Source organism: Bos taurus, chromosome 3 (genome assembly GCF_002263795.3).
Source record: "Bos taurus isolate L1 Dominette 01449 registration number 42190680 breed Hereford chromosome 3, ARS-UCD2.0, whole genome shotgun sequence".
NCBI lineage: Eukaryota > Metazoa > Chordata > Mammalia > Artiodactyla > Bovidae > Bos > Bos taurus.
Window position 1 is genome coordinate 30,361,231 of NC_037330.1, and position 23,677 is coordinate 30,384,907.

The 23,677-nt window shown below is 40.8% G+C and overlaps 1 protein-coding gene and 2 long non-coding RNA genes across 7 annotated transcripts in view; 2 read left to right on the forward strand and 1 right to left on the reverse strand.

The window, feature by feature from the left end:
- LOC107132296 (uncharacterized) overlaps nucleotides 1–20,948 on the reverse strand; it is a 64,027-nt gene extending 43,079 nt beyond the window's left edge. Inside the window, exons 1-4 of one of the 2 annotated variants that reach the window (XR_009493889.1) lie at nucleotides 18,070–20,948; nucleotides 15,520–15,572; nucleotides 13,835–13,995; nucleotides 12,943–13,094 (exon numbers count right to left, since the gene is read on the reverse strand). This is a non-coding gene — a long non-coding RNA (uncharacterized lncRNA). Of the gene's footprint in view, nucleotides 1–12,942; nucleotides 13,095–13,834; nucleotides 13,996–15,519 lie in introns of both variants that reach the window. The other variant, XR_009493888.1, reaches the window with a different exon arrangement.
- LOC132344861 (uncharacterized) lies at nucleotides 2,875–11,435 on the forward strand. The gene is made up of 2 exons (XR_009493893.1): nucleotides 2,875–3,090; nucleotides 9,921–11,435. It is a non-coding gene; the product is annotated as an uncharacterized lncRNA (long non-coding RNA).
- Nucleotides 19,609–23,677, forward strand: part of SLC16A1 (solute carrier family 16 member 1) — a 33,810-nt gene continuing 29,741 nt past the window's right edge. For 2 of the 4 annotated variants that reach the window (XM_059882554.1, XM_059882555.1), the window contains exon 1: nucleotides 21,042–21,206. The gene's annotated coding sequence lies outside the window, so the exon portion shown is untranslated. Of the gene's footprint in view, nucleotides 19,697–21,041; nucleotides 21,207–23,677 lie in introns of those variants that run through there. The other 2 variants (XM_024986151.2, NM_001037319.1) reach the window with 2 other exon arrangements.

A 23,677-nucleotide genomic window follows, 5' to 3' on the forward strand; every position in this document is an offset into this window, starting at 1 on the left:
GTACTGTTGCCCAGAAAATCCCATGGATGGAGGAGCCTGGTGGGCTGCAGTCCATGGGGTCGCTAAGAGTCGGACTCGACTGAGCGACTTCACTTTCACGCATTGGAGAAGGAAATGGCAACCCACTCCAGTGTTCTTGCCTAGAGAATCCATGGACGGAGAAGCCTGGTGGGCTGTAGTCCATGGGGTCGCACAGAGTCGGACACGACTGAAGCGACTTAGCAGCAGCAGCAGCAGCAGCAGCAGAATAAGCCTAACACTCTTTTTTTCCCTCTAAGATTTCAAGACTTGTATTATTCTAAGAGTTACCGTTTAAAAAAAAAAAAAAGAGCATACCTGATGAGAATGAATGTAATAGTTCAGGATGAGTATTAAAAATGCCTCGCTTTTGGCAAGAGAAGTGATTGTCATGGCTGTAACAGTAATAAATCACTCTTACAGCCTAGAACTGTGTACTAGCACACAAAAGGTGTTGAATAAATAATAGAAGTTGTATCGCTCAGGGTAGTTAATGCTAGCTATCCTAGCAGTCAAACCCTGAATTCTTAATGGCTTAACCAGTAAAATTATATATCTCACACTTTGCCCTATATCTAGCCCAGGTTGGCAGGCAGTAAAGGGTGCATTGTTCTATTCCACACCTTCACTCGATTAACCAAGATGACTCAGGATCTACAATCTTTCAGCTGTACATGTGGAACATGTAACTCCTGAGGTCTCTGTGAGGGGGTGAAAGGGTCAGAGGAGGCACAGTGGTTTATAACTTCCTCAGCCTGAAAGTGACACAAGACTTCCTTAAGGATATGAGCCAGAAGACATCACTTGACCCTAACGTAGCTGAAGGAAGGCTGGGAAAAGCAGAGGAGCAAAGGAATATTTGGTGACTGCAGTCTATCCTACGATAGTCCTATCACTATTTCCTTGAGCACAAGAATGTTTTATTTACCGATATTCCCAAATATCTAGAATAGTATTTGGCTTATACTGTTCATGAATAATTACTGAATTAATAAATCACTGAATTAGTAAGTGGCATATCATGTTGGTTTTCCTTGTTTTGACTCTGAATCTACTCTGAAAAGTTTCTAGATAGAATTAGATACTCAAGTTCAGGTTAGTATTTCCAAAACACCTACAGTCAACAAGCAGGTGTTTGGGTAAGAATTTATTTGAAGTTGGCAAACTCATTCTCCAAGTAATTATTAATAGATCACACGAAATCTTTTCTATAGGAGCTTAATGATTCTTTAAATTTACAAAAATATTAGGAAACAACACTCAATTCTAAAAGCCAGGTAGGCTTCTTGGTTTCACTTATAAATGAACACAGACTGGAATCTTCATAAAAATGATTGCTTAGGGAGTGCAAAATAATTCGCCCTGATGATACGAATTCAGATTTGGGTGATATGAAAAGGCGAGCAGCAGTCGGGTACGGGGAACTGAACAGTAAATAACAGTCCTTTTGGCTCGGATTCAACACCTAATCTTAGTATCACCTCCTGGTCAGGAAGGCAGAGAGTTCAACACTAATTTTCACAAAGGAACCTAAAAGTGATTATAAGAAGCGATTCATCATTCATCCAACAAATGTTTCAGTTCAGTTCAGTCCAGTTGCTCAGTCGTGTCCGACTCTTTGTGACCCCATGAATTACAGCGTGTTTATTAAGCACCAAATATGTGCAAAGCACAGTGCTTCATGGAGAGTCAGGTTCAAAAGACAGATAAGATTCCTACTCTAATGGAACTTAAAATCTAATAGGGAAGACAGACAGTGAACAATTATTAAGCATGACACAGGTTGTAAAAAGGGAAGAACCAGGTGCTACAGAGTGATAAACTGGGGGATTTCTTGCTTTTGAGCAGTAAGAAAGTAGGATTAGGGAAGCTCTCCTCAAGAAATTGAGGTTTCAACTTAAAGGATAAAGAGGATTTGGCGTCAGACAAGTGAGGGAAGAATTTCAGATGGAGGGAATACCTTGTCTTCACAACCATGCTAGGAAGTCACTCAGCATTAAATGCTTTATTATATAGCTTTATTATATAGTGGTAGGAGAAGGCAATGGCACCCCACTCCAGTACTTTTGCCTGGAAAATCCCATGGACGGAGGAGCCTGGTAGGCTGCAGGCCATGGGGTAGCTACAGTTGGACACAACTGAGCGACTTCTCTTTCACTTTCATGCATTGGAGAAGGAAATGGCAACCCACTCCAGTGTTCTTGCCTGGAGAATCCCAGGGACGGGGGAGCCTGGTGGGCTGCCGTCTATGGGGTCGCACAGAGTCGGACACGACTGAAGTGACTTAGCAGCAGGAGGAGAACAAAGCAATTTAAGCAATGTTCAAAGGACACTGTTATTAGGACTATAGGCTATGTTCCTTACCTTTCAGGGCAAGGCACATAATTGTCTCCCTTTCCTGATTCAAAACAGTGGCTGAGCCAGTCACTCTTATAATCCACCAGGCACATCAACCAGCCACAGACTAGACTGATTTAACAGATATGAATTTGCAGCTTCTTTCTTGCTATGCAGGATGAGAATGAGCCCTAAATGGTTTTCGTGCAGGAAGAGGGTGGGGTGTAGTCGTGGAGAGAGGAGCTTCATTGGTGAGAGCCAAGTGCTAAAAGCAGCTGCCTGTGACATTTCCGTCAGCAGGCCTCCCGCCTTCATTGTGTTATGAGACACACATCAGATGTTCTGGTTTATGATTTCAGCTTCAGAGAATACAACCCTTTGAGATCTAAGCTCATGTATCTCTCCCTGGCATGCCGCCTGTTCATTAACTGAACACTAAGGTCCATTTGAGGCTGACAACTAAATGCTGAGAACACTGGAACCCCTTTCTCCTACCTTCAAGGAGGTCTGGGGTCCTATGGAGTGGTTAAGTGTTAGGCCCAGGTGCCTACTTGCTGTACTTGCTAGAAAGTGACAAAGCACAGACTACCAAAAAGATTCTGTCCAGATGCCAGAACCATGTCAGATACAAAGTCACATACAGCTGCTGTCTTCTCCAGTTTGGATAAGCCAGAGGACAATGTATTCTCTCTCCTTTTGAAGACAGAGTAGAGACTAAACTCATGGAGGTCTCAGGTAAGCACCACATTATCCATTAGTAGACCAGACAGACCTACAGAGGGCCAAGACTTTGTCTTTTCATATTGTGTATACCTCCCCAGGTAAATTAAAGTAGAATGAATCTATTATTTATAGGGACGATAACAGAGGAAAGCCTTTATAGGCTTTGGCTTCTTTGATTCAACAGCAAGATCCTGATTTGACTGAGATGTCAGCAAATGAAATATGTTTGCATACTAACAATCTCCAAAAATTTAAAAGTTTCTGATATTCTGATCATTTAAAAATATATTACTTTGGAGATTTCCATGAAGTATTTGTGCTGAAAACTGTTACTTGTTTCCAAAAATGCTGGGTCAGATAGTCATTCAGATTACTTCCCCAAATTACCTCATGCAGCTATGAAGACCAACGTAAAATAAATGCCAAATTGTTTTCTTTATAAAGAACAAGATTAAAAAAAAAAAAACGAACAAGATTACATAATGATGACAATAATCTGTTCTCATCTAAATGACAGCAGTCTCTGAGCACCAAGGCTGCTTGCTCTACCTTTGGGAAGCCACATTTAAATGATTTTGTGTCAGAAATCTTTTCATAACCAGATATTAGACCCAATTTGAAGCGACTTGAATGATGGATTTGCTTTGAAAGGAGTGGGATAAAGTGAGCAGTGAGGTTATATCAGGGCTTCTTAGACCATGCTGTTATCTTTTATAATCAGTCTGTGATCTTGAGGAAGGTAGCTGGGTAAAAAGGGAGGATATAAGAGATAGTTAAATCAGTATCATGAAGTTGTATTTATAGATTTTACTTCAAATGAACTATTCTGAAGATAAGTACAGTATATGAGTAATTCTGGGGGGTGAGGGGAGGGAAGTGACAATTCAAAAATATGAAGAAAACAATTAAAAAATAATATGTTACCATGTTTTTAAGATATAGCAAAATCCTAAAATTTTTCCATCTCTTTTCTCAGACTTAAAAGAACACGGTTGCCAACTATTCAGTTAAGTTCAGTAGCTCAGTCATGTCCAGCTCTTTGCGACCCCATGAATCGCAGCACACCAGGCCTCCCCATCTATCACCAACTCCCGGAGTTTACCCAAACTCATGTCCATCAAGTCGGTGATGCCATCCAGCCATCTCATCCTCTGTCATCCCCTTCTCCTCCTGCCACCAATCTCTCCCACCATCAGGGTCTTTTCCAGTGAGTCAGTTCTTCCCATCAGGTGGCCAAAGTAGTGGAGTTTCAGCTGTAGCATCCATCCTTCCAATGAATATTCAGGACTGATCTCCTTTAGAATGGACTGGTTGGATCTCCTTGCAGTCCAAGGGACTCTCAAGAGTCTTCTCCAACACCACAGTTCAAAAGCATCAATTTTTTGGCACTCAGCCTTCTTCACAGTCCAACTCTCACATCCGTACATGACCACTGGAAAAACCATAGCCTTGACTAGACGGACCTTTGTTGGCAAAGTAATGTCTCTGCTTTTGAATATGCTATCTAGGTTGGTCATAACTTTTCTTCCAAGGAGTAAGCGTCTTTTAATTTCATGGCTGCAATCACCATCTGCAGTGATTTTGGAGCCCCCCAAAATAAAGTCAGCCACTGTTTCCACTGTTTCCCCATCTATTTGCCATGAAGTGATGGAACCGGATGCCACGATCTTAGTTTTCTGAATGTTGAGCTTTAAGCCAACATTTTTACTCTCCTCTTTCACTTTCATCAAGAGGCTTTTTAGTTCCTCTTCACTTTCTGCCATTATGCAATAAGTAGAAAGGAAGAAAGATGAGATAAAATTCTAGGAATTAGAAAATCCAGTTATTGTTTGGATTTGAAATACTATCTGTGTACCCTAGGATAACTTCGGGCTTCATTTTTTCATCTATGAAATAAAAGGAATTGGGTTATTTCTAACTCATCCTCCAGTTTGAATAGTGCATGATTTGATCTGACAGGAAAACTCTCCCACTTTGTCATCCTTGTTTACTCAATCTCAAATTAAAAAAAAAAAGTCACTTACCACAGATTCTTAAAACAAAATAGCTCTCTCTATATAGAATGTATTCCTTTTTTCAGTAGTCATGACATGACTTAAATAAATGCCACCCTATTATCCCATCACTGAGGAAAAGGTTTTCTTAACATTTTGAGTTATAATTTTCTAACATTACTTTTGCGCCCATACTTTTACACATATTTACTTAAAAAGATAACCGTGATAGCTTTGTACTTAGTGTTTTGAAAACTGCATTCCTTAATAATATATCATAAATATTTTCCATATTTTTCTAAAGCATGAATGTTTTTCATGGCCGCATTTGTAATCCATCATCTAGAAAAACCACAGTTTAACTCATCTATTCAACATCTAGGTTATTTATAGTCTTTATTATAAATTACACCGTATTGAACAAATTTGTACAAGAAAACCTGATTATTTCCTAAAGATAAATTCTCATAACTAGAATTACTCCTACTAGCAATGTATGAGAGTGCTGGTTTCCAGTTCCCTTTGAGAGTTATAAAATTAGTTATAACTTAAATACATCTTTGCCAATATGCCTTGTGAAAAGCTCTTTATTAAAGACCTGGATTTTATAATTTAGAGAAATCCTTGTCGATATCCATATCTGGTTATTATTCAATACTTCTCTGTATTTTTCTGTGGTCATTTGCATTTCTCTTTTTCAGTTAAATATCTACTCCAGTCTTTTGCCCATTTTCCCACTCACCACTTTTCTTTTTGAGATGTTCTCAAATGTCTCATTGTTTTTGATGGGGTAGATTTTAGAAGGTGCCCTGAAGATTCAGGTTTTTTAAATTTATTTATTTTTTATTGAAATATAGTTGATTTACAATGTTTTAGTTTCAGGTGTACAGCAACATGATTCAGTTATATATATATATGTCTATATGTATACTTTTTCAGATTCTTTTCCATTATAGGTTATTACAAGATACTGAACACAGTTTCCTGAGCTACACAGTAGGTTCTTGTTGCTTATCTATCTTATATATATATATTAGTATGTTTCTGTTAATCCCCAAATCCTAATTTATCCCTTCCTGCCCTCCTTCCCTTTTGGTAACCGTAAAATTGTTTTCTATGTCTGTGACTCTATTTCTGTTTTACAAATAAGCTCATTTGTATCATTTTTCAGATTTCACATATAAATGATATCATGACACTTGTCACAACCTATAGCATAATGACTTGATTTAAATGCACCATAAAATGATTATCCCAATAAATTTAGTGAGCATACATCATATTATATAAACACAAAATTAAAGAAATAGGAAAAAAAATGATTTCTTTGTGATGAAACTCTTAGGATTATTCTCATAAGAACTTTCATATATAAATAAAGCAGTGTTAATTATATTTACCATTTTGTACATTACATCCCTAGTACTTACTTATAATTGGAAGTTTGTTCCTTTTGACTGTCTTCATCTAACTGCCTCTTCTCCAAACACCCTGCTTCTGGTAACCGTAAACCTGATCTCTTTTTCTATGAGTTCGTTTTTGAAGTATAATTGACCTATAACACTATCTTAGTTCCTGTTCTACCACATAGTGATTCAATATTTCTGTACATTTCAAAATAGTCACATGATAAATCTAGTTATTACCTGTCATCATATACAAATACTACATTATTATTGACAATATTTCCCACTCTGTACATTTCATCTCCATGACTCATTTTATTTTGCAATTGGAAGTTGGTACCTCTTAATCTCCCTCATCTACTTCTCTCTTCCCCATTGGGAACCACATATTTGTTCTCTAAATTTATGTCTCTATTTCTGTTATGTTTATTTTTTTAAGTTCCACATATAAAAGAAATCATACAGTATCTGTCTTTTTCTGATTTGTTTTACTTGGCATAAGACCCTCTAGGTTTATCTATGTTGTCACAAATGGCGTTATTTCATTCTTCTTTATGACTGGGTAATATTCCATTGTATGTATACCATAAGACTCCGTTGTTTTTGAAGATCAAAAATCGCCAAAATTATGGTCCCAGACCAAAGCTTCAATTAATGTTCTTTTACAGTTTTCCTTTTATCTATCCACAAATAATTTTATAATTATGTTTCACTTTTTAAATCCCAAAGCTACCAGTAAATCATTTCAAGACCCTATCCTGAAGCACCTTTTCCATTAATATTTTAATAATGAAATACTCTTAATGAGACATTAAGACTTCATTAATTTTTTGCATTGAACAATAATAAATTTTAAACATTGGTAAGTGAATCTTGGATGAACTAGAAGAATACACATTGCAGGTATTCATTTTTAAATGTACAGCGTCCTAGACTAGATCAAAATTATGATGGCAGAACAGAAATATTACATTCAGGTATCCGACAATTTGACTCATATTATGTGAGTGGATTGGCTAGGTAAATAGAAACATAAACACCTTGGAAGCGGCTGCCATCTAGCCATTTCATTAGAACTTTTTGAAAGACAAAACTAAAGGCTTTCAGTGGTCCTGACAAATGTGATGCTCTCTTGGACGCCTCAGAAAAAACACTAAGCTAGAAACAATGGAAACCCACAGAACCCCCTTGCTGGACTCTGACTTACTGGCTGAGCAGGTTATTGTTGATAGTTTATCATTCCAAAGAACTACCTGTAACACCATGTACAGAATCACAAAGCACATCTTTACATAGTTTATTGCCCTTTTACCTTTTTCTGAGCCTATATAGGTTCTTTCCTCAGCATGCTGCTGCTGCTAAGTCGCTTCAGTCGTGTCCGGCTCTGTGCGACCCCATAGACGGTAGCCTAACAGGCTCCTCCGTCCCTGGGATTCTCCAGGCGAGAATACTGGAGTGGGTTACCATTTCCTTCTCCAATCCATGAAAATGAAAAGTGAAAGTGAAGTCACTCAGTCATGCCCGACTCTTAGCGACCCCATGGACTGCAGCCTACCAGGCTTCTCCATCCATGGGATTTTCCAGGCAAGAGTACTGGAGTGGGTTGCCATTGCCTTCTCCGTTTCCTGAACATATATCTACTCTTATTCTCTTTCCTCTTAATTTTTTTGGTTGTTGTTTCACGTGTATATTTATAATTTATTTTTTAGAAAAGGTAGACATTTGATTCTGTAATAAACAGCACCCTGTTGACTTAAGGAAATCATTTCAAAGTCTTTTCTAGAGTGTCGGGTCTTAGTTGTGGCATGTGGGATCTTGCATTGTGATACACGGACTCTCTAGTAGTTGTGGAGCGAGGGCTCGGCTGCTCTGCGGCATGTGGGATCTCATTTCCCAGACTAGCGATAGAATCCATGTCTTGCATTGCAAGGTAGTTTCTTAACCACTGGAACACCAGGAAGTCATTTCTACTTCCTTATCTTTTTACTATAACTTTAATATTGAAATGTGTTGGTCATAATATTGAAATGAATTTAATGTGCCCAAAGAACAATATATCTTATAAATTAGAAATTGTTAAACGAAAAAAGGAGAAATGCAGAATAGTATATTACATTATGCTACCATAATATGCATATATAAAAAAAACTATGGGACTTCCCTAGTAGGAATTCAATAAATATGGAACGAATAAATGGATGAATTAAGTACAATGAATGTCTTAAACACGCACTTGGATTACTAAAGCTTTGTGGAATCCCTAAGTATAGCAGTGGTATTGCTAAAATGAATGTGCCTAAATGGTAGCAAACTTTCTGTAAATGTCTTCAGAAACAACAGAAGTGTGGAACAGCTAGAAAAAGTGCGTTGGTTAATAGAAGAACCACATTTTTATAATTGGTTGTAGGCTAGTGCTTTAAACATTCCTAAGTAAACAAAGCTAGAGTATCTTTCATCCGCCTAAATCTATGAAATTACTACTCATTGGAAAAAACACTTCTTGTGATCTAGAAGAAGATGCATTAACTCTACTATTAAAAAGTCAGAAAAAATAAAATAAAAAAAATAAAAAGTCAGGTCCCAAGCTTATCTAATGGCAGTTTTATCAAACTTCCTGTCACTGCTAAATGGTGAAATGTCATAACTGCATGAAAACTAAATGGCTTTTTAAGAAGAAAAACAAAGACTGAATTGAAGGAAAAAACTATTGTCATTTTGCTAGATTCTAAATTGAACCAACCCATTAATCTTTATTACATTATAAGTGATAGGGAACTTACATGTATATAAATATATCAGTTCAGTTCAGTTCAGTTGCTCAGTCGTGTCTGACTCTTTGAGATCCCATGAATCACAGCACGCCAGGCCTCCCTGTCCATCACCAACTCCAGGAGTTCACGCAAACTCATGTCCATCGAGTCAGTGATGCCATCCAGCCATCTCATCCTCTGTCGTGCCCTTCTCCTCCTTCCCCCAATCCCTCCCAGCATCAGAGTCTTTTCCAATGAGTCAACTCTTCACATGAGGTGGCCAAAATATTGGAGTTTCAGCTTCAGCATCAGTCCTTCCAATGAACACCCAGTACTGATCTCCTTTAGGATGGACTGGTTGGATCTCCTTGCAGTCCAAGGGACTCTTCAAGAGTCTTCTTCAACACCACAGTTCAAAAGCATCAATTCTTTGGCGCTCAGCTTTCTTCACAGTCCAACTCTCACATCCATACATGACCACTGGAAAAAACCTAGCCTTGACTAGACGGACCTTTGTTGGCAAAGTAATGTCTCTGATTTTTAATATGCTATCTAGGTTGGTCATAACTTTCCTTCCAAGGAGTAAGCGTCTTTTAATTTCATGGCTGCAATCACCATCTGCAGTGATTTTGGAGCTCAAAAAAATAAAGTCTGACACTGTTTCCACTGTTTCCCATCTATTTCCCATGAAGTGATGAGACCAGATGCCATGAATGGAATTCCAGTTGAGCTACTTCAAATCCAAAAGATGATGCTGTGAAAGTGCTACATTCAATATGCCAGCAAATTCGGAAAACTCAGCAGTGGCCACAAGACTGGAAAAAGTCAGTTTTCATTCCAATCCCAAAGAAAGGCAATGCCAAAGAATGCTCAAACTACCACACAATTGCACTCATCTCACATGCTAGTAAAGTAATGCTCAAAATTCTCCAAGCCAGGCTTCAGCAATATGTGAACCATGAACTTCCAGATGTTCAAGCTGGTTTTAGAAAAGGCAGAGGAACCAGAGATCATATTGCCAACAACTGCTGGATCATGGAAAAAGCAAGAGAGTTCCAGAAAAACATGTATTTCTGCTTTATTGACTATGCCAAAGCCTTTGACTGTGTGGATCACAATAAACTGTGGAAAATTCTGAAACAGATGGGAATACCAGACCACCTGACCTGCCTCTTGAGAAACCTATATGCAGGTCAGGAAGCAACAGTTAGAACTGGACATGAAACAACAGACTGGTTCCAAATAGGAAAAGGAGTACGTCAAGGCTGTATATTGTCACCCTGCTTATTTAACTTATATGCAGAGTACATCATGCGAAATGCTGGGCTGGAAGCAGAAGCTGGAATCAAGACTGCCGGGAGAAATACCAATATCAATATATATATATATATATCTTATGAGCCACAGCTATTGAGCCTGTGTTCTAGAGCCGGTAAAGCCTCTGCCTACAATGAGGGAGACTCGGGTTTGATCCCTGGGTCAGGAAGATCCCCTGGAGAAGGAAATGACAATTCACTCCAGTACTCTTGCCTGGAAAATTCCATGGGCTACAATCCATGGGGTCGCCAAGAGTCGGACATAACTGAGTGATGTCACTTTCACTTTGTCATATATATATGGCATGTATTTATTGTCCTGGCCAATATTTTTCTGAAAAATTATGCAAGGTATAGCAAGCAAAATTCTAATCAACATTTTCATAGTATCTCTTACTACTTCAGTGAAGCTAATCAAGGATTTATACCAAATACAAAGTTACTTAAGGCTCTGTTTTTTGCTTTATACAAGATAACCAACTGTATTGTGATATCACTCAGTCATGTCCAATTCTTTTTGACCCCATGGGCTATAGCCCACCAAGCCCCTCTGCCCATGGGATTTCCCAGACAGGAATACTGGAGTGGGTAATCATTTCTTTCTCCAGGGGATCTTCCCAACCCATGGATCAAATCCAGGTCTCCTGTATTGCAGGCAGATTCTTTATCATCTGAGCCACCTGGGAAGCCCAGTTGCATACTCAGGTCAAGTCTTGAGGGCAAGCATGGATCTAAAAAGTGACATCTTATTGGAGTCAAAATAATAAAGAGAAGACACTGGAATTCTAGTTATTCTTGTTGAGGGAGTGAAGGCTGAATTGTGGAATTAATGGCAGCACAAATTTTTAAAGCATTTTACCAGAAAAATAAAGTAAGACTCCTATGTATCAACCTTTAAGTTGTGAACTTTCACAGATGTGAACCTGTCCAAAATGTTCACATGTCCAAAATGATGCAAATTAGCTCACGTGTCTGGCTTACACGGTCATTGCCACATGTGGACATCCCCGACAAGTGTTGTGCTTTTGTGTACTCTGCCGTATAGTATTGCATAGAGTACAACAGTACAGTATTGCAGTATCTTTTGGGCTTCCCAGGTGGAGCAAGTGGTAAATAACCCGCCTGCCAATGCAAGAGACATAAGGGATGCGGGTTTGATGCCCAAGTTGGGAAGATCCCCTGGAGGAGGGCATGGCAACTCACTCCAGTATTCTTGCCTAGAGAATCCCAATGGACAGAGGAGCCTGGTGGGCCACAGTCCATAGGGTTGCAAAGAATCAGAAACAACTGAAGTGACTTAATACACATGCACAGTATCTTTATTTCAAGCCCAGGATGTTTGGAAGCAAGCATAAAAGCAGCAGGGATATAGCTGATACTACTGTACTTTTCAAGGTACTGTATTGTAAGATTTTAAAATGTTTTATTTTTTGAGTTTGTCTTTTATGTATTATTTGTGTGGAAAGTATTATAAATGCATTACAATACAGCACTATATAGTTGATTGCATTAGTTGAAGACCTAGGCTAACAAACTGGATTTACAAACTCGCTCTCAATATGCTTACAACAGTACCTGGCACAGAGGCTGTGTTGTATAAATGTTAGCTGCTATTTACCATCTGACACCACTCTGAAATATCAACCAATTTGTATTAGCCATATACATATAGGTTTATATAAAGCAATCTGTATGATACCAAGAGAAGAAACAGTCCCTGTTGTAAGAAGTTTATAGAGATACACTATGAAGGAGAAAAGAAAATTAAATTGTTTAAGAAAAAATAATTTCTTTGAGGTAATGTCCTTTGCCAGTTCAGCTTGAGTTCTGCATCAAAGGTTGAGAAAAGTTCATAGCCTGTTCTTTCCCGAACAAGCTTAAAACAGAGATTACTGATATTTAAAATAAACAGAAATAAATTATACAGTAATAATGTATTGCTTTTTGACAATTCTCATGTCATAAAACTTAACTGAATCAGAACTCCATGTATAATTTGAATATAAGAATAAAAAATTCACTTTTGGGGGTCTTCCCAGCCCAAGATTGAACTCATATCTCTTGCACTGGCAGGCGGATTCCTTACTACTGAGCCACAAGGGAAACCACAGGCTTTCTTAATCTACCTTAAAACATAACCTTTCATTCCCTCCCCTCAGCTTTGAAACTTAATTTGCTTTGCTGACCTGAGGAAAAGCTTTCTATATTAAAAAAATGTATAAGTTACATCACAAAATGTTCATGTGGCTAATACTCTCAAGATATTTCCTGAATCCTGTGACTTTTGCATTCTTAATCACAGACAACACATTAGAAGTTTGGAATGCCTGAATTTTAAAGTACAAAGACTGCATGCATTTTTGTTTGAAATCCTTAAAATTTCAGGAGAGCCACTTACAGCCTAGAAGAGTCCTTCCGTTGGATAGGCAAAGCCTATAAGTATGTAATGTTTTAAAGAGAGAGCAGAGATCTAAGTCTTCTCGAGGAGGGAGAGCAAGATACGGAACTTAATTATCAGGTCAAAGCTTTTTCCAACATAATCATGTGCCCCTGGGAAGAAAATAGGAAACGAAACATTACACTTAATTTGGATTTGGAGGTGGCCTTCCTAAGCAATTTATTAAAGTGTATAACAATAATTATGTAGAAAGAACCTGGTGAATAAACATAATTATGAGACTTATTAATTCACATTAATTAGTGGGGCAGCTAAACTGGATTACATAGAGGTTTGAGTTATATAATAGAAATACTAAAACTACTCCCTTGTTAGTCTATCTGCTTTTCTTTCATCTCCATGTTATTCTGTATACAGCTCACCTGCTACATGGAGGAAACGCTTTCCATGAAGAAACAGCATGTACAATGGCTAAGGCTCAGGGTTGGGACTATACAATAGCCATCTATTCCCTTCCTGCCTCTTATCTTCCTCATCCCCATCCCTCCCTATGACCTCAAAACTTTAGATAAATGAAATAGTCCAGCACTTAAGAGCTGGACTCTATGAATTAGCTATGAATTAGACTAAGGTTTACATCAGAGCCTTACAGTAATTATAAGTGAAAAATTACTCACTTTCTGACTAAGCATAAGAATAGCTTAATAACATACATGTAAGTTTGGGGGAATGGGATGAGATTTTCCTAGATTATTGGTGGAAGATCTTTGTTACCTTACCTCACTTAACCCACCAGATTCCATAAGTGAGCCTGGTAATCAACATAGCCTGCATTATATATTCCCATGTTATGGCTAAAGCATATTTGGGCTGTTTCATGCATATGTCTCACCTGGGCTGGTCAATGAAATGACTAGCAAACCAGAGGGGATTCATATGAAGTTGGAAGGCGCCAAGATTAATTTATCTTTTCATTGGAAACAGGAGCAAAAAACTCATTATTGGAATTTCTTCAGATCCTGGTTCCTGGTGATGTGGTTATGGCAAGCATCCCTGAGACAAAACAATGACTGAGTGGTGGAAAAACAACAAAACAGCTGCAGTGGAATGGTATACTCTGAGCTTGGTAAGAGTTAGTATACTTCTGGTTTCGGGACACTTGGTAGACCAGCTATCCTGGAGGTAGGCATCATGGAACAGAGGATCTTCCACTACAAGATATTCCAGTTCCTTTTTTGCTACTAGATTAGAAGTGGTAAACAGTAAGAGGCATTATGTATATGGAGCCTTAAAGGGGGCTCTCCAAAAGCAAGATAAAATTAAAATCCTCAGTCTGAGACCATGAGTTTGAGACACTAGGGAGAAAATAACTCATCTTTAAGCAGTTGGTTTGGACTACAGGGCTGAAGGCTGTCCACTGCAAAGAATGAAGCAGACCATTTCAGTTACTGTGGCCATGGTGACCAAAATGGAACCATGGACCTGGGATAGGAGAAAACTGTGGGTGAAGTTATAAGGCAATCCACAGGGTCTCTTAAACTTGAATCCTGATCTGCCAAAGATCATAATGGAAGGAGATTCTCCTCATAGGGAGGGGACTGTCAAACCTTTGTCACGAAAACTTTTGTTCTAAGATTTTCCTTGAAGATCTTTCTTAAATCATCACTGACACCATGGGGAGGACCTTGGGGCATGCAAGGAGCACTCCCCCTTTTGTCTGCTTCTTAAATACTTCAGTAGAGACCAGGCTGGAGCAGACTAGCCTGCTACAATATTTGTTTGCCCTATTCCCCATCTGCCTACCCATTACTCACTTTCTAACCGCACCCCCCCACCCCCCCCATAATTTTGTTTTCCACTTATTATTAAAAAGTCTGGAATTTAAAGAGTTCTATTTTCTTTGAATTACTGAATAACGTTATGCAGAAATCTCAGGTAAACTTGTACTGTTAGTGCTATATGGGTAAATGTTTCATTTGAAAAACATGAACTCGGATGTCTAGATGGGTATGAACTCTTTCTCCATGCTGCTCACTGTTCTTCACTATCTTGGTGGTGGCGGTGGTGGTTTAGCTACTTCATTTGTGTCCAACTCTTGAGACCCCATGGACTGTAGCCTGCCAGGCTCCTCTGTCCATGGGATTTCCCAGGCAAGAATACTGGAGTGGGTTGCCATTTCCCTCGCCAGGGAATCTTCCCAACCTAAGGATGGAAACCGGGTCCCCTGCATTGCAGGCAGTCTTCACCAAATGAGTTACCCAGGAAAGTCTTTACTATCTTACAGTGAGCTGATTACCTTTTCTTAGTTCTTGAGGGCTTTTTGATTTGAATCCTTGATTTAGATGAAACATGACTGAAGTTCAAGGGTAAGTACAGTGATGTTTCAATAAGCAGACTAACAAAACATAAATATTTACCTTCATTTTGGGGTCTCCAGGAAATCCTCTTTGCCTGATTAATATTAGGAAACTCTGTGGCAGAGGCCATTTCCCCAGCATCAGTGAGGGGGATCCTCAACATTTCTTAACTCCTCTAAGTCCAAACCCTTAGAAGGTAAATTGAGAAGTGCCACCTTACCTGTTCCATGTTCCAAATTGTCCTCTGTGAGAATTCTCTTCTTCTTTGAGCAACTGATGATGAAAACATTTACCTTATTTAGGAAAACCTTTATACCCTATCCAAAGGAGTATGGCCTTATTCTACAACCTCAAAAAATAGGCCTGTCAGGGTAAAATATGATAGGCATGACATCTGAACTCCTGGGTGGGGAGAGGCTTCACTTTATTAATACACAGCTCAGAAGTAGTATTGGTAGCCCCCGACTTCACCTGTCACAGGTGAAGTGAATCTCTGGGCAGCTAAATTGGGGGTGGAGATGTTAGGACATCTTTTTGAACAGCTAAATTTTAAGATCACCTATATTCCCGAAAGTTCTGGGTGTCCTGGCACCTACATTACATGCTGCGAGATCCTTCAGTGAGAGTACTTGGACTCTTCTTATGGCCTTCATCCAACAGCAGCAGCAGGCAGTTGGAACTCCTGAACATCTGTACCTCAGACCTAGTGTGACATACAGCTTCACAGGTGTCACAGGTGCTGTCTGGTGCAGGGCACTGTGGAAGATTCAGGGTTCTCAGAGGTCACCACAGATTGATTTCTGTGCTTTATTCAAGCCTCATCTTGTACACCAGTGCAGCAGTATCAAGGTTCAGTTAGAACAACCAGGCCTGGCTCCCCAGCCAAGTGGATACATAAAGCTGATCATTATGACCTTAGAGGCTTCCCTCTCCTGCATGCAACCCTCTCCTGACTCACACTAGGTCTGAGGTACAGATGTTCAGGAGTTCCAACTGCCTGCTGCTGCTGTTGGATGAAGGCCATAAGAAGAGTCCAAGTACTCTCACTGAAGGATCTCACAGCATGGAATGTAGGTGCCAGGATACCCAGAACTTTCTGGAATATAGGTGACCTTAAAATTTAGCTGTTCAAAAAGATGTCCTAACATCTCCACCCCCAATTTAGCTGCCCAGAGATTCACAACTATTCCAGATTCAGATAAGCAGGGGTTGGTTCTCTTGGAACTTTCTAGCTTCAAAGGCAGCTTTTATGGCCAATAGATTTTTGGCAATGATTGTTTAGCTGAGGTAGAAGCAACTTAGAACATGGTCTTCCTAAGATGACCTTCAAAGTCTATTGATTAGTCTCCTATGGTATTAATAAGTCGCAAATGACCATTTCTACTCATGTATTTATAGCCTAGGCTAAGTCGCTTCAGTCATGTCTGACTCTTTGCAACCCTATGAACCTTAACCCGCTAGGCTCCTAGGTCCATGGGATTCTCCAGGCAAGAATATTGGAGTGGGTTGCTGTGCCCTCCTCCAGGGGACTTCCCAACCCAGGGATTGAAACTGCATCTATTTCTCTCCTGCATTGGCAGGCGGGTATACTGAGAACCAAATAATGACTATTTTCTGTTAACTCCAATGTTAATTGTGTGACTTTGGGTTACTTAACCTCTCTGTATCTGTTACCTCTGTAACTGTGAAAGTGAAAGTGTTAGTCACTCAGTCGTGTCCAACTCTTTGCGAGTCCATGGACTATAGCCTGCTAGGCTCCTCTGTCCATGGGATTTTCCAGGCAAGAATATTGGCATGGATTGCCATTTCCTTCTCCAGGGCATCTTTCCAACCCCAGGATCGAACCTGGGTTTCCTGCATTGCAGGCAGTCTTTACTATCTGAGCCACCGGGTCTGTAAAATGGGGATTATAATAGTACCCAGTCCATAGCATTTTTATGAAGAGTAAATGAGTTAATATGAGTAAAGTGCTTAGATCAATCAATGCCTGGCATATAACAAATATCCCCTAAATCTTAGCTATCATCAATTTATTGGTATTATTATTCCCCCACTCTCAGCCCACCTGCCTAGAAGAGGGAAGGGAGGGAGGGAGTGAGGATAGAAGAAGGGACAGAAGGAGAGAGGAAAAAAGAAGGAAGGAGCAAGCTCAGGGTCAGCCAGGGTCAAGAAAGTAGACAGGTCTGGTAAATATGTAGGACCATGCCTAAAACAAATGCTTGCTAGGAAAGATCATAATCAGTGATGTAGATTATGAAGTGCATCAGCCCAAACCAGCCTGTGCTGGCAGAGGCAAGAAGGAGGAGACAAGTCACATCAGACCACTGAATGGAATGACGATATGGGAAAAGGACTTCGGAAAAAAGAGCCTCACCCAATTTGGCTGAAATCAAATTGAATTAAGAGGATAAACAGGTCAAAAAGGAATATTCTTATTCCCTATTTGGATAGTTCTGTAAATTTCTCTTCCCATATTCCCAATCGAAATACTATAAATTTTAAATGGGGAAACATTTTTAATCTATTAAGTATTCTTGTGTTTTAAAAGAATGCTTTCCTGTTATTTCCTATCTCACAGAAATGATGGAGTAACTGAGGGAATGGAAGTGAAGTATGCAGCTGAACTCAGAAAAAACACAGTAATTTTATTCTCCTTTTCCAGATAAAAAAATTGAGTAGCTTTTCAGTCTGAATAGTAACTAGTTGTTTTGAACCTTCAAAATTTGCGTTTTCTCATTCTCTTACTAATTTGTGAAGTTATAACTCTTACCTTGAAATCTTCAGAGATTTTGCTCACTTATTAACAAGCTTGCAAACAGTCCATCAACCTTTAAAATAGAAAAGTCTATCTGGAAAATTTTGTGATAAAGCCAAAAGCCACTAGAGAGCACCATACCTTCTCTGATTTTGCAAGACCCTGTGATGAAATGCTTTTAACTTAAAAATTCCTTGGTACAATAACCTTCAGCCTAGATATCTGGTTCTTCTGATCATGCCATTTATTAGATGGGTGGCCTCAGAAAAGTCTTTTAGCTTCCCTGGGTCTTAATTTCCTTTTCTGTAAAATTAGGGAGTTATGCTAAATGATTTTCAACCTCCTCTCAGCTCTAAATTTCTGATTTTACACTTACTAGTTTACCTCTTCAATGTCTCATGGATTAATCAGGAAGAAAACCTGGCAGAAAAGCAAGAATTTTACCTGTACCATTTCATCACTTTTGCCAGCTCACCCACCCCAGTTTTTACTTTTTCAGCTAAGAATCTTGGAATCGCTTTTTTTTTAATTGGAGGATAATTGCTTTACACTGTTGTTGGTTTCTGCTGTACACCAATGTGAGTCAGCTATAAGTATACATCTCTCTCTCTCCCTCTAGAACCTCCCTCCCTCTCCCCCCATCCTGCACCTCTAGGTCATCACAGAGCACCAAGCTGAGCCTGCTGTGTTATATAGCAGCTTCCCACTATCTGTTTTACACATGGTAGTGTATATATGTCAATGGAGTTGCTTTTTATCTTTGCCTTTTATAAACTTTGTGGAAAAATTATAATATTAATTCATAAACATTTATAGGGCACTTATCAAGTTCCACCAATCACTTTTGCAAATACTATCTTACCTGACTGTCACAACAATTCAGATTGATGGATACTATCTTCAAATTACCTGGTTAAAAAAAACAGGCCCAGAATAGGTCAGTGAATTAATTGCCCAAAGTAACAGGGATAAGTTTTGGGAACAAGTCTTTTGATTCCAAAGCCTGTATTCTTTTCACATTAGAAAGCCTACTAGGGGCAGATCCAGATTTTATGGGGCTTGTGGTATATATATTTTTGGTGGACATCTTCAAGAAAAGGAATACAAAAGTACAATACATCACTAAGTATGATCCTGTGACTACACTGTTAGGACCAAGTGAGGGAACTTTAGGGTTAATCTTTAGCATTCAATTTCACAGTTTCCCCTAGTTATACATTTATTTAGTTCTTACTATATGCCAGACACTAAAGTAAATATTAATTTTATTATTATAACAACCTTATGAGGAAGGTACTGTCCTTGTTTTACAAAGCAGAGAATGAATGAGGCTCAGAGCAGCGGCGGGGGCGTGGGAGCGGGGGTGATTTACCTAAGGACAAAGACGTGGTAAGTGCCAAGTATTCAAGCTCGAATTCAGATCTGATCCTGGGTCCATATTGTGAATCTACCATACTATGCTCCTCCTACATTCCACCGTTCAGGTCCTGACAGTTCATATCTGAACCAGTCCTAGTTTGTCTTCCTAACTCTCTTCCATCTACCCTGAATGCTGCTTATACCCGTCACAGTCCTGAAGTGCTGCTGAAGTCCTGACCAACTGAAGGACCTGAACAGCCTTCCTTCTCTGTATTTATCAAAGGTAAAAAGCAATTATTGCTCATAAGTAGCACTTGGCTGTAGATTCCATGCTGTTTTCTAACATGTTTAACTGTTACTGAAAACTTTTTCTAGCCTGAAACAGAGGCGGAGTGGGTGAGAGGGAGAAAGTATTTGGAAACTTTCAGAATCGTATCCCTCAGGGCCCATTCCATTACAATCTAGATTCTTCATTTGCAAAACAAAAGGCTGAACCACTCGGGATTGTAAAGAGAATTAAGTAAGGAGGGGTGAGGGGAGGAGAGGAACGCAGGCTTCCTGTGCTGGTCAACGTTGGTTTATCTCCATCTGACTCGACCTCCCCCCAAAATCTTTGTTAGGCGCCTTGATCCATACATTTTCGGTACTTCTCAAAAGTCTCGGACATCAGAGGCACTCCATGTTTATTCAGTTTGATCACTTCAACATCATAGGGTCCTGAGGATAGTTCAGGTGAACTGCTAAGTATATAATCGGCCCTTCAGAACCTTTAATTATAATTATATTTTGTTCCAAACCCTCAGCGTCCATAAAAATTTGGCCTCTCTGCAGTCTCATTTCTTCATATTTCCGACACACAGATCCTCTCGTGGGGCCAGTGTCACCACCGTCAGACCAGCTCTTTTCTCCCGTCTTCTGTGTTCATACTCACCATTCATCAAATGTAAAAAAGTTCCATAAATTCTCTCATCAAAATCACCAAAAGCCCTTATGAGGTCGCCTGTATTACTGTTTTCATTTCAGAGAGCAGGAAGCAGGCCCTGAGGATTTGAGTGACTTCCCCGAGGTCACTGATCTCAAGAAGCGAGGCCGCAGCCCGCGCTCTAAACTGCCGGCTTTCGGCCTCTTCCCCGGTCCGAGATGCACCCGCGTCCATTCAAACCCCGCCCAATCCCTCACTTCCAGTCAGTTCCCAGCTTCTCCGCGCACCATCGCCCCCCACACCTGAGTCAGGCCCCAGGCTGCACGCCCAATCCATCCTTGGCAGTTAGACTAAGGGTGAGATCGACGCTGGTGTCCCAGATGCGAGTAGATTACCCCGAGGTCCTCCGACGGCGGGCCGAAGGGGAGACTCCGCAGAGGAGCGCGGCTACAAGGTCCCTGCCGCATAGCGGGGGCGCCGCGCGCGGGTCTTGCCGGGCCGCGGGTCACGTGGCGGGGAGGGGGGCGCCAGCGCGCGCGAGCGAGAGAAAGCGACTCTGCGGGCGCGCGCCTGAGAGCTGTGGAGGCGCGAGTCGCGGTTCGGGTGTAAGTGTAGGGGGGAGGGGGCGGTGGCCGTGAGGGCCAACTCCACCCCCTGTGCGCATGCTCCGGCCCCGGGTTATAAGGCAGCCTCGCGGGCCGGGCCCGACAAAGTGCTGGCGAGCTGCTACGTGACTAGCCGGGCGCGTGGGTGCTCGGACGAGCGAACTAGGCAGCCGGCAAAGGACGCGACCTGGACCGTGGGCCCAGCGAAAACTCCAGCCGCGCCGCCGCGTCACGCTCACGCTAGGCGCCGCGAGCCGCGTATAACGGTTAGTTGTTAACGGCCAGTTGCGTGCTTGGCGGGGACCCTGCGGTGTCCTTGCTTCCTCCGCGTGTTTGGAGGGAGGCGTGGGGGAGTGGAGGGCTTGGTCTCCGAGGGGAGGGGGGACGGCCGGGCGGGGGCTTAGGACCGCCGCAGCCACGTGGCCTCGGAGCGCAGCGTTGCTGAAGGAGACCTTGAAGCGCTGGGGACAGCGCCTCTCAGCAGAGCTGCGGCCCCGTTGTCAGGTGCGGGCCACCGGCCTGGCCGAGGAGTTGGGTAGTGGTGCCGGTGACCTTGGGAAAGTCGCTTCCCCTCTAGTCTTAAGTAGGCTCTTCAAGAGATGCTTGATCTGGGAAAGGGACGACGTGAGGTTGACTCACGTGGTGCCTTCAAGCTGCTGGCAGTGTTCTCCGAGGGTAGGGATTCAGGGCGGGAGTTATTTTGGACTCGTGGCACGCCCGCCCCAACCTCCTCGGCCAGCCAATCCTTGTCCCACCTGGTGACTTGCGGCAGTGGCTCGGGGGAACTGCAGTCCCCGTAGCCAAGACGTGACTGCAGGGTTTGAGTGGACTTTGCCGAGGGAACATTGCAACTGGCAGACTCCCGGAGTCGTGCTGACGGGAACTCTTTGTCATTCAACCTGTGGCTGCGGAACGTCCGCCGCAGCGCCCTCACTCTGGGACTTTAAGGCGGCCCTGAGGTGAGGAGTCTGAAGCATAGCATTACACTCGGTATGATGCTCGCTTTTTGTTCCAGATACATACTTTCTCCCCACGTGCGTTTTAACATTTCATTTCTTTGTCACGACTCAAATGCGACAGGCAGTTGCCAAAATTAGTTTGTAATTAATCTTAACCCCCCAAAAAAGTACTACTTGAGTCAGATTCCTAGTGTGCTATACTTGGCATCTGCTCTGTCATAACTAGTTTTGAAACTTGTTTTTCCAAAAATTATTCTGGTTTTGAAATAAAATGTGGACACCTCAGTGCCCTGATAAAACAAATGTGGATATAGTTACTAGGGGAATATGATACGGTGAACTCTGAATTGTGAGTTTTTTAGAGTGTAAGTAGGAATTAGCCATTAATAAGCAATTTTGATGGCTGCTACCAGCCCAGTGAGGTGATGCAGAGAATATGTATTTTAGTGTAGTTTTTTAGTTAGGCACTAAAAATACCCATAAGACCAAGTTTTATGCCTTAGGGTACAATTTTGCCTTCAGGTTGCCATAGAGAAAATAAATAGTTTAAGACATTTAGCCCTTAAAACAGGTATTGGGTATTATTTAAACACAAGTTGAACTTTAGTAATTAATTCAGGGATTGGATGCTGTTCTTTCATTGGACTGCATTGACCCTTGTTAAAAATGCAAGTTAATGGTCTGGGGATATTTTTATAGCTGAATAGGTTTAAAGGTTTAGTTGTAAGCTTAACATAATAGGCTATAACATACCTAAACAGATTAAAAAGGAAAAAGATTCATGCTACCATAGGATGAACCAACTGATCAGTGTTTAAATAGTTTATGTATCTTTTGGCCTTTTAAATGTTAATTCATATAACTCCGGAAAAGATCTTACTGACCAGGTGGTCAGTTTTCCTTATTTTATAGATTAGGAAACTGTTAGAGGTTAAGTGACTTCTAATCTTAGTTCTGAAAACTTTAATGGTTAGGTGAGAATTATGTAACTTTTGACTCCCATTTAATGAGTTCAGCACTCCTGAACTTTCTCTAAAAATTATAAATATAGGTATGAAATGTCTGTGTGTGTGAGAGAATCACTCATTCATGTCTGACTCTTTGCAATCCCATGGACTGTAGTCCACCAGGCTTATCTGTGGAATTCTCCAGGCCCATTTTCTTCTCCAGAGGACCTTCTCGACCCAGGGATTGAACCCCAGTCTTCTGCATTTCAGGCAGATTCTTTACCATCTGAGCTACCAGGGAAGCCCTAGATATGAATTATCTTATGCCAAAAAAGTTATTTTGAATAATTAGTAACTTCCCAACTTATACCTTCATTCTAACTGTGTTTTCCATCCACTTCATAATATGCCTTCCTATGAAGGATTTAGGTCCCTGCAAATGTCTACATGGCATTTTGTTAGAGAAGAGGATTAGGAAGATGGGACCTGATTTGTTGGCTACCAGCCACTAGGATTCAGAGACACCTAGGATTCAGCAAGAACAAGTTCTAGCCCTGGAACTTCCCTGGTGGTCCAGTGGTTAAGACTCCACGTTCCCAATGCAGGGGGCCCAGGTTCAATCCCTGGTCAGGGAACTAGATCCCACATTCTGCAACTATGAGTTATCATGCCACAACTAAGACCTGGTGCAGCCAAATAAATAAATAAAAGTAAAAAAAAAAAAAAGACTCTGAACTCCCAATACAGGAGGCCCAGGTTTGATCCCTGTTTGGGAAATAAGTTCTAGCCCTATCATTCCTGGAGTTTATAGTCTAACTGGAAAGCATAATA